Source organism: Passer domesticus, chromosome 6 (assembly GCF_036417665.1).
Source record: "Passer domesticus isolate bPasDom1 chromosome 6, bPasDom1.hap1, whole genome shotgun sequence".
Lineage (NCBI taxonomy): Eukaryota > Metazoa > Chordata > Aves > Passeriformes > Passeridae > Passer > Passer domesticus.
The window spans coordinates 27,453,487-27,464,373 of NC_087479.1; the positions used below are offsets into that span (position 1 = coordinate 27,453,487).

Below are 10,887 nucleotides of genomic sequence, written 5' to 3' on the forward strand. Positions count from 1 at the left end.
TACCCAGCCTGAATTTTCAGTAAACTCAAGGTCTTGGCTAATTAGAGGGAGAGAGTACCTGATTCTTGTAAAATTTCTACTTGCTTACCTGCCAAGAAATTAATCTCATTTACTCTCTCCTGTGCTTTGGGGTAGTAGGTATGGAAAATTTCTGTGGTTAGTGTTTTATGCTTATAAATAAATTTTCCTTTGTTTTTATTCCACATTCACTTTTCAGGGACTAACTTTACTTGCATGTTTAAAAATATCTTTTCACTTGTCAAATTCACTGACTTTGCTGTTACCAAAATAATTAATTTGTTACATCTGTAAACTTTCACTAAGGGTCATTTTATTTTATGAATATTGAGGAAAATTAGAAAAGGCATTTGGGAAATTTTCCTACCTCTGAGAAGTAAGATTAACTCACTGCTTGAACACTTTCTGTTTGGCTCATTGTATCTCCAAAATAGCTCAATATGGGACTTCCAGATGAGTACATTGGCCTAATCTGTTAGCATTGGCAACTGTTAGCAGTGTTGAGTGGATCTCCTTTCACTGATAATGGTTAAGCAGTTGTGGTTAAAATGACTTTGTTGATAGAACAGTTTCCACATATGTAAAAGGCTCTGAAAGGCTCATGAACAAAGCCATGGGTAGTTCAGTATTAAGAAATTCTGGAAATTCTGTAGAAATGTCAAATAATTTTTTTCCATGTGTTGTTTTTGATTATTAGTTTTCAGTCTAGACTGTGAACCTTTATCTTCTGATTTAGAATTTGCGAGTGTTATCCTAACTTTAATTAAGGGCAGGATTGCTGGAGGCTCAGAAAGAAACAAAAGTTTTTACCACTAGAATTTACCTTCTTATATTTAATGTTTTAAAGTGTAACTTCAAAGTGAATCACTTGTCCTTTTCAGTATTTAAGTGATTTAGAGAAGGAAAAAAATTCAAAGTGCTCCCTTGACCTTTCCTTCTCTATGGCCTCATTATGTTACTGATTCTCAGGCATTGGAAATGAAAAAAAAAATTCTTACCCTCCTGGCATGTGACACTCTTCAAACTTTAGAGTCTCCAACCATTTGTGCTTTAACTGTAGTGAAAATTTAATTGAAACAATTAGGTTGTTGTGGCATGGACTAGTCCCCTTGCCTGACAGTTTGTGAGTATCTCTATGGATGGTTGTGCAAAGAAGAGGGGCAGAAAAGTGCATTGTTACCCTTGCTTGCCTGAAAGAGGGGTTTGAAGGCAGAGGACGTATTTTAACATTACCATATCTGATGGATCTTATTTAAGGTGATTGCATTGAGATACTATTAGAGATCTAAATAAAAATAAATATTCCCATACGAGAATGCTGATTTTTTTATTATTATAGTGAATGCCAAGTGGCATTTATTGTCAAAAGTGAGTGAGAAAGAAAATACATGTGTGAAAATTGTCTGGCGAGTGAGCAGAGAAAAGACAGAAGAGAACTTGGTAGGGTCAATTCTCTGGAGAAAATTAGCAACTCAGCAATGGGTGATACCATTAGCATTAATAGGGAAGTAATTTTAGTACTTCTTATTAGGACATTGGCCTGCTGGAGTGAGTCCAGAGGGCCACAAGACGATAAGAGGGAGGGAGCACCTTTCCTGTAAGGAAATGCTAATGGGCTGGGGCTGTTCAGCTTCAGAGGAGGCCTTGGGGTGACCTTCTAGTAGCTGAAGGGGCCTACAAGAATTCTGGAGAAGGACTTTTTACAAGAGCAGGTAGTGCCAGGAGACAGGACAAGGACAAACTGAAAAAGGGTAGGCTTAATTTATATATTTGGAAAAAGTGCTTCAACATGAGGGTGGTGAGGCATTGAAATAGGCTGTCCAGAGAAGTTGTGAATGTCCCATTCCTGGAAGTGTTCAAGGTTCTGAGCAATCTCTGGTCTGGAGAAGGATGCTCCTGCCCATGGCAGGGGGTTTGGAACTAGATAATTTTTAAACTCTCCTCCAGTCCAAAACATTCTATGGTTTAGTTTCCTAGAAGCAGCATAATAAGAGCCAAGGTTATAGAAGTCACATTTAGGATTAGTAAGCACATACAGTTAGAACTTTCAAAGAGATAAAGACATCAAGAATTTCCTTGCATTTAAATAGCATATTTTTTCTGGCTGTTATGGTGGTGAACTGAGTGACCCATTAGTGGAGGCAGCATCCTTTAAAATTTTGAGTTTGTTTCCCACAGCTGCCAATGCATTTGAGTTTTAGAAGACTTGTATTACTTCTGTTCTTTTATTCAACTGTGAGGAAGTTAGAGAGGTGGTTGGGATCTTGTAGTTGATCTCCATCTACCTTGTCTCATGTACAGAGATTTTTGCTGTGCTGCCCTTAGTGTTTGCAAATGCATAGCTCTGAACTTGCAGTTGGTGATGTAGTTTCCTTGGAAAAAATGATTGTGTGTTTTATGCATGTATATTATAAATTTTCAAGAAGGAATTAAGTTGGGCTGTAGTTTGACTGCTACCATTAAACCTGTGATTAAAAAAATATTCAAGCAAGCTAGGACACAGCTGCCCTCTCTGCAAAATATCAGTGAGATCAAATGTTCAAAAAGAGTAGTCATAATGACAAGATTTTTTGGCTATGAAGCATAGAATCACTAAGGCTGGAAAAGACCTCTAACATTGTTGAGTCTTTATGAAATACAGGTAGCTTGGACTAATTTGTTGGCGCCACCCAACAGTGGATGTGAACCTGCATTAGAACCAAGTTCTGGGCTGAAAAATGTTTTGTCTCTGAAACTGCTGGTACTGACCCAGCTGGAGGTGCAGGACTGGGTGATCTCTATAATATAGCTGCTTCTGTTTTCTGTGTTGTTCTGACTTCACTTGCAATAGAATTAAGATAATAATGAACCCTTTTGAAAAATATGATTTTATATAAAGCATGTGCATGTTTTAGTAAAATCAAAGTAATTTGCAAATGCCTCTCAACTCACAAGCCTCTAGGATACATGATATCTGGGAACAATGAACACAAACGTGCAACAGACTTGGCTGAAAACAGTTTTAAGTCCTCTTTGCTATTGCTAAGCATTTAAGGTTGTTAAAATTTTCTTAGTGAACTTTTTGCATATATACCAATAATTTGGTGTTTTGTTTGGTAGTGGTGGTGTCTGTAATTTCTTTGTTATTGATGGCAACAATTAAGCTGACAATCAGAGGTTTTAATAGGTGCAATAATTTAAGCATTTGTATAGTTTCTAACTGACTTCATGGCAGAATATGGTGGCTGGTGTGTGTGTCATCTTGTTGCAGTGCATGCTGGTGCTTACCAAAGAGGCTGCTGGAAGGGGAGCTTCCTCAGGAGCACGGACACCTCCTGGGCACACGCAGCTCGACAATGTCCTGTTTGTGTCAGGACTGCTTCACCCCTCAGACAGGAACTATGGAAAACTGTCTTTCTCCTGTGACTTGCATTGTGGTTGCAGTTTCTGGGATTTTAAGTAGATTTAGCTCAGCTGATTATTCTCAAATGTTTGGACTTATTAGAAACATGATGCATTCAAAAGCTCATGGCATTAACTCAGGACTTGGGATAAACTGAGTGTCTTCAGAGGCAGCTCTACAGCTCCTGGATAGGTGTCTTTTCATAAAGGCACTGCTTGAATATTAAACAGCTTGTGTGTTTTTTATCTCTAAAAGAAAGTGCTCTTTTCCAAGTGGTTGCTGTAGACAGAAGTAATAGTACAATAGTAAACTGCTGGCTGTAATAAATTTTTTTCCATAAACACATATCCTCATTTTAAATTATAGCATATGTATTTGAATATTTTACTGCTGCTGGTGCTGTAGAGAAATTTAAAGTTATGTTATTTTAATCTTTTCCTGTAAAATTATTGATCATGGAATAGCATCAAAACAAGGTTTCTTGGGCAGTGATGGGGAACAACAGCTCTGAAAATAGTTCAATCCAATTTATGTGAAAGTTGCCAGTCAAGAAGAGAGGCTTGTCAACAATACATTTGTGGTGGGCTCTGAGGAGTCAAATAAAGTGCTTTTCTTGCCCACAAACCTGCAGAAGCTCTGGGTAGGACTTGGACACCAAGTGCCCACAGTCTGAGCAGTGTGCAGGTACCTGCAGATTGGCCCTGCAATCAGACCCAGGCCTCTATCACACAGCAAGAGCTAATGAGATGGGGGAATTTCTCAAATTTCTTTCTACTTAGATAGCAGTTCATTTATTCAAACTTCTGGAAGGTAAGTTCATGCTGAACAACCTTGCTTAATTTTTTCATTGTGAATAGTGCCATTTCTTCAGTGAAGGCCTGTTTCAAAATGAGAGCTGTTTAAAGGTCAGACATAGTTTATAGCATCATTATTCTCTTCATGTGCTCATTCTTTGGGAAGTGCATTCAGACACCTGATTGCTGCAAAAATATTTTTGCAAGGCAAAAGCTCTTTTTCTACGTGCTAGAAGTGTTAGCTTTGAATTCAAGTAAAATATGCTATTTTACTGAGGCTGCAGAGTGATGTGTCAAAAACCAGATAAGATTAGTATTTTTTGTGCACTGATTTGATAAAGCCCATTTTCCTTTTGGAGGTACCTTTCTTGGTCTCCTGCCCCTGTTCCTCAAACAAAAGTCTTTAGCTACACATAGCTTACTAGCTTAAGTACACTTTCAAAATGGTAATTTAAAAGCCCTGTATAGCCAAAATAGCTCTGTTCCGGAACGACTCACAGCATGGTCTTTAAAACAGAACACCCAGCCACTAAACTGTTCTGTGTCACCTCAAAACATCTGCTGGAAAACAAGGCTATAATAGATACATTGTTCTCAGATCCTTTTTTCTTTTTTTGTTAAGTCCTATTAAGTAGCCAGTATTTCATTTCAGTAAAATAGGGCCCTTTTCTCTTGAAGGAAAAACTTTCCTTCTACAAGGATAATTCTGTAGGCATGCGTGCCAGTTCTTTCTTTTACATCTTTTCTCTTAGAGTTTCCAGTTAAGAGCTGTTCTAACTCAAATAGGGGCTGTTTACTCCTCTTGGATGTTTCTTTCCCACCGTGCATACGGCTCCCTCCTTCGCTCCCATTCCCTGTTGTCCCCGTGCTGCTGCCTCACTGCCTGGAAAGGGCAGTGTTCACACGGGTGGCTGTGGTGCATTTTCCCTTTGCACCGTCACGCAAAATGTTTGCTGCTCTTTGGGTTCTGTTCTGCATCCACAGCTCTCAAAACAAGTAACATGCATTCTTCCTACAAACATAAACCCTTTTGTGGTCCATGGGACAGCGCTGTCCTGTGGGGAGATGTCCAGATCAGCTGGGTATTTATGCTACAGCATTGGCTTCCCTCCATGGTTCCCCTTCCCTCTTTCCTCAAAGGCAGTGTGTGAAACAAGATGAAGTGTGCTTAATCTACAAGGAAGACTGGTAGTTGCTTTTAGGTCTACAGGTCTGGAAACTTAGAAGATAAAAATAGAAACTATAGGTAGCTTTGGGATTCAGAGAGCTCATAACCCGAGAGGACCCTTTGGAGGTAGTCGGCCGAGAAGGAATCTCCTGAGACCTTTCTTTTTATTCATCCTTTGATCAAGAGAGCTTGCTTCTGAAATGGCAAAGTTTAAAGACTGCCTACAAAAGCATCTGCTATGAGCCCTAGTATGACTATCTGTAGGCAAACTGAAAACAACATTTCCTCTGCCAGATGAACTTTCAGACAGTTACATTTTGATCACAGTGGGGAAAGAAGAAAGGAACACTGAGTTATGAAAAACACTTTTATTAAAATAATAATAAAAAAATCAATTTCAAGTTAACTGCATTCCCTTTAAAGTATAGCCCATAATACTGACCTACCAGTCAGGTTTAAAGAAAATAGCAAGCAAAATAACTTGATGTAATTTGATGAGTAATAATTTTACTTTAATTCACATAATCGTGTCAACTCTTCCTGTTTCAAAACAACTGACTGCTGACTTCTTAAATTTAGATGTGGGGATCTTTCAAATATGTAATGAAATAAAAGCACTTCATAAGGAAGACAACACATTCATCTAATTATAACTGTGATATGGAAAATGTTAAGATTCTTAGAGCCATGTTTTGTATTTAATAATGAAATTTGTGTGTGGAAATATATATTGCACGTCTGCCATTATAGTACATAAAGTATTGATGTTCTTTATGAGTTTCGATGAATTTGGGGATGAACAACAGAACACACAAAGCAGCATAAGATGCAGCAGTTAAATATTCCTTGCCTTGTGGTCTTTCACTATTTTACAAGAATTTGATCCTCACAGAGTTGTGTATCCTCGTAGAACCAGTCTCTTCAAAAGACTTGAACCTGACTGTGAGCATTGCAAGGCAGTCCAATGGCATAAACTGATGTTATCGTGTGCTTTCTTTCAAAATAGCTGTAGCGGTATTTGTAGCAAAAGATGGCTTTAGTTTATATCCAACTTTGTGTGATATGTGGATGTGGCTGAGATTTTGTTTCCTTTTCAATCGGGATTTTCAATAAAACAGCTGTAGGATCAACCTCATGTTTTTTGTCTCCACCTTTATTTTGTATACTCACAAAGTTTTATAGGGTGGAACTGGAGCTGTGGCACCAAAGAATGTGCAAGATTTCAGAGGCACCTCTAGTCACTTGAACTACATTTTCTTTGTGCTTTTATCTTGACAACAAATACTCTTTGCATAGGTGGCATTTTTTCCTGGTATTCGCTACTGTGCCTAAATATGTGAATTTATTCCCTGGTTCCTTGGGTACTGATTCTTCTAGTGAAGAATGCCAGCATGGATCGGCTCTCACACCTGGCTCAGCAGGGTGTCATTTTAGATGCTGGAGTTTCCCTCCTGGCTCTGTTTGGTGACTGATGTTACCAACCATACGTGGTCAATTGAGGATCGTGACTTAGTGCTTTGCTCTTCCCTTGGCCGTCTTCCTGTGAAGGAGAGAGAAGGAAGGGAGAGAGCAGGTCTCTGTCCTGGGACCACCCCTGGGATGCAGCCCACTGTTATTCCATGGTCTCCTGCTCATGGCTGTTGTGGGAAGGGCATGGGAGCCTGTGTAGTGTCTCTGTATGTTTGCTGACTGGTAGGATTACTCTCTCTCCTTTACTTTCATTACAGGGGAGAATCTCCCCTTTGGACTTGTGCTGGAGTCTTTTTACGATCCCTCCCCTTTCACACGCTGCTGCCTGCATGATCTCTGCACCTGGATGCCCTGGGAATTGCCTCTTTCTCCATATTCCTTCTATATGACAGGCTGAAACTGCTTCAGTTACCAATCTTTATCACACTGGACAATGAAATTTGTCTTAAGTGAATACACTTAAAGGTCCATTAGATTTTCTATTGCCATTGTAGAAAAAAATATATATATGAACAGCTTCAAAATGTGGCATATTAACTAAATTATAGAGACATTTGTCCTTAATATCTTACTGTGAAAATTTCCAAAGAATGCAGTCCACATCTCATCCTTTCTGTAGCCAGAGTTGTACTTATTTTCTTAGCACTGTTTTTGTTCCCAAAATGTGTGTTTATTCGAAATAGGTAACAGAAAGCAGGGTCATGTTGTGCCAAAGGATTCTTCTAAATGTGATGTGTTTTTGCTTCAGGAACTTTAGCTGTACAAATATTTCTGTGGGTTTGGGAAGGGAACTAGTTGTTTCCTCTGAGGTATCACTACAAGTATTTTGAGGCTAAATCCTTGTCTCTGCTGGGACACTGGAGCCTGGCTGGGATACAGGTGAGCTTGGCACTTGAAGCCCAGATCCTGACCAGACAGAGAGACTGCACACAGAGAGACCAGGCCAGGACAATAGCAGAACAAATTACTAATGACACCTAAAAGAGGAAAAGCAATCTGGAAAGCATCACTGTTTGTTCAGGATTTGACTGCCATGATTACAAAACATCAGATTTCATGAAGTTTTCACTCGCTGCTTGACAAAGCAGGATCCAATCCAACAGTATACGGACTGTTCTTCTGATAATTGATATTGCAGTGAACTGAGAGGGAGAGATAAGAAAAAGACAGAAAATTAATTCTAACTAATAAGTGAGCAGTATTACCATTAAAAAAACCCCTTAAACTGGCTCTGCAGAAGAGTGACCTCTTTTAGGTCCCCCTGTTTTGATACTGGGCCCTGAGGGGGCACAAATTCATCTTTTCCAGTGAGGAGGGAGTACGGCACCATTCTTCTCCCTGAGAGCCCTGGGCTGGTAACAACAGCACTGTTCCTTGTCCTGTGCAAAGCAAGGTTGGCAGACAGATGCCTGCCCTGGACAGAAGTGTGATCTGCAGAAGCATCAGAAAGCTGGTGATCTGGTCAATGAAGGTGTGCACAATTTCCCTGTAAGCATTTCAGAACAGTCCCACAGCATAGTGCAAGGGTTTTTCCTCCCTGTTCTTCAAACGATCACTTATCTCTTGTACGATAAAGGCAATTTTTTTTTCCAGCCTGACAGAGCTATAAATCCCACAGAAGGTAGATTTATATAGTTACCTTCCCTTTGTTGTAGTGTTTATTTTCACATTGTTTGCTTTCAAAGAGCTCATCAAAGCATGATCCCAGTGAGTGAAAGCCAAAGCTTTTCTCCCCGGGAAGACAAAAAATATCCTCAGTACTGCAGCAGACTATGACATTTAGGAGTAGGTGTCTTTCCTTGTGAATTACCAATTCAAACAGTATCTGAATGGGGCCCATGGCTGATTAGTTATCTACGGGAATGGACTCATGTTCCAGTTCAAGTGTGAATTTATATCCCAGTTGGAGTTCAGCAGTTTAGCTGTCAACAATCCCAGGAAAATGAAGCAAAATACATCCTCCAAGATGAGTGGAACATACTGGTAAGGGAATCAGAAGAAAAAACGGCAGCACCTGTGTTTCACTTCGACATATAAAAAGAGAGGGTTTATTTCAGTGCTAACAAAACTGGTAAAACAATTAGCTTTACTATTACACAAGCTCTGCATGAAAAAAGTGTCCTTGCCTGTGAAACGTTTTGTGTTATAAGCCATCACCTCTCCCCCTCATTTTTTTTTTTGGTTTTGTGACCTCATCTGTCTTTGTAAGGACACAGAGAACATGCTGCATAAAAGAAATGAACAAACCAAGTAGGAAGACACTGATCCCAAGGGATTTGTAGATGGAAGAAAATGTTGACCTTATTCAGTCTATTTCATATGATGCATATTGTGGTACAGAAAAAGTGAACAATATTTGCACTTGAAACAGATAAAATATGTATGTGTTGATTTATGGTTTAAAAAGTCTTTTGAGAACATATATGAGACTGAATGTAATAAACACTTCAGAACAGAGTTCCCATTGTCATTTGGCGACTTATACAACATATTGCAATTATTCCCCTGGTTTAGAGATGCAGGAAGAGCCCAGGAAGCTTTGCCATTGTAGCAAAATGTGCAAATGGTCCTAGATAATTTCAGGGAGTAAACTTAACAGCTCAATTAAGTCTAACTCACAATAAATTATTTGATCTGACCTGTGTAAGTTTACTCTTCAAAATGAAATAGGAACAATCCTATTATTTGTTAAGACTGTATCTTCAGTAGGATTTGAAAGCCTTGGAAAGTCTATATGTAAAGAGAAGATAAAAATTTATTTGGGGAAGGAGAAAAAGGTGAGAGAATGGTTTTAGCTGTAGAAAACACTATGGAGAACTGTACTCCTGTCAGAAATTACTGAAAGAATCCACACCAATTATTGTTAAGGAAAGCTACATACCCCTTCTAGGACTCAATTTTCATCTATTAATTTTCATCCATTGATTTTCGTGCTACTGAATAATACAAGTAAGAATTCAGAGCATTAAATGAGTTGTATTACCTGTCTATGCTGAGGTGCTAAAACCAATTTTCTGTGAAAGCAGTATGCCTTTGATCTATCCCTTTCATATTGCCAGAAATAGGAATGCACACATGAGATTGGGAGACTGAACTAGAATCTGGAATGGATAGTTCTGAGACTTTTGGGCATATGAGTCTGGTTTCACGGGATAAAGACCACTATTCCATTACCAAATCAAGCAAGTCAACCTGTGCAATTATGAGAAGGAGCTGGAATAACATTTTAGGAATATAAAATCTGGTGCTGCTTGGTTTATATAAGGGGAAAGACATGAGCAGATAAAGGGAAAAATACAAATTTATCACTAGAATTTAAAATTCCAGTAGCAACTGAACTGCCTAATAGTTTACAATTGTAGAAAAAAAGATGATGCATTGGTGGATTCAATATGCAGGTTTTTGTATGCTGGTGAAGGATGGTATGTGTGGCAGTGACACATGACCATATTAAGGAGCAGAATGTATCTGAATGTTGCTAAACACAACTGCAACTGCTGCACAGAATAGGGTTACTAAGCCACTTCCAAATGAAACAGAAGTGGGTCAATTAATCTACTGATTCACAGTAAGAAATATTTACATCTTCTCTGATCTCTGAAGCTACATAGAATTCACTGACACTGTGGCAAACTTCTCTGTACCACTAGAACACTGGCCAGGCTTGGCTTTCCCTGAGCCAGGGCCATCTGTCAGCAGCGAGTCACAACCAATGAATGATCCAAACAAAGAGAGGGAGTGGGTGTCTCCACTGTCAGAAAATAAGGGATATGATGTTCCAGTCCAACCTTTTATTTCAGATCTCAAGAATGCAGTTGTGGTAGTTTTGAATAAGTTCCCATGTACCCTCCAATAAACCTTTTACCTCCTAAATCTCACAGGATTGCTCTAGCCAACACACTGAACTAACCATTAAGCAATTCCATTTTGGAGTATATAATTTAAGTGGAAAGAGAAATGCTGCCCTTTGTTCAGCTTCAGTCCTGAAGCCGCGCATGCACAGCAGGGCTGGCTCTGTAACTGTGACTGATAGCAGTGTTGCTGTTCTCTGTAGA

The 10,887-nt window shown here is 39.1% G+C and overlaps 1 long non-coding RNA gene across 1 annotated transcript in view; it reads left to right on the forward strand.

The window, feature by feature from the left end:
• LOC135302955 (uncharacterized) overlaps positions 1–10,887 on the forward strand; it is a 36,820-nt gene that overhangs the window by 23,301 nt on the left and 2,632 nt on the right. The window lies entirely within an intron of this gene.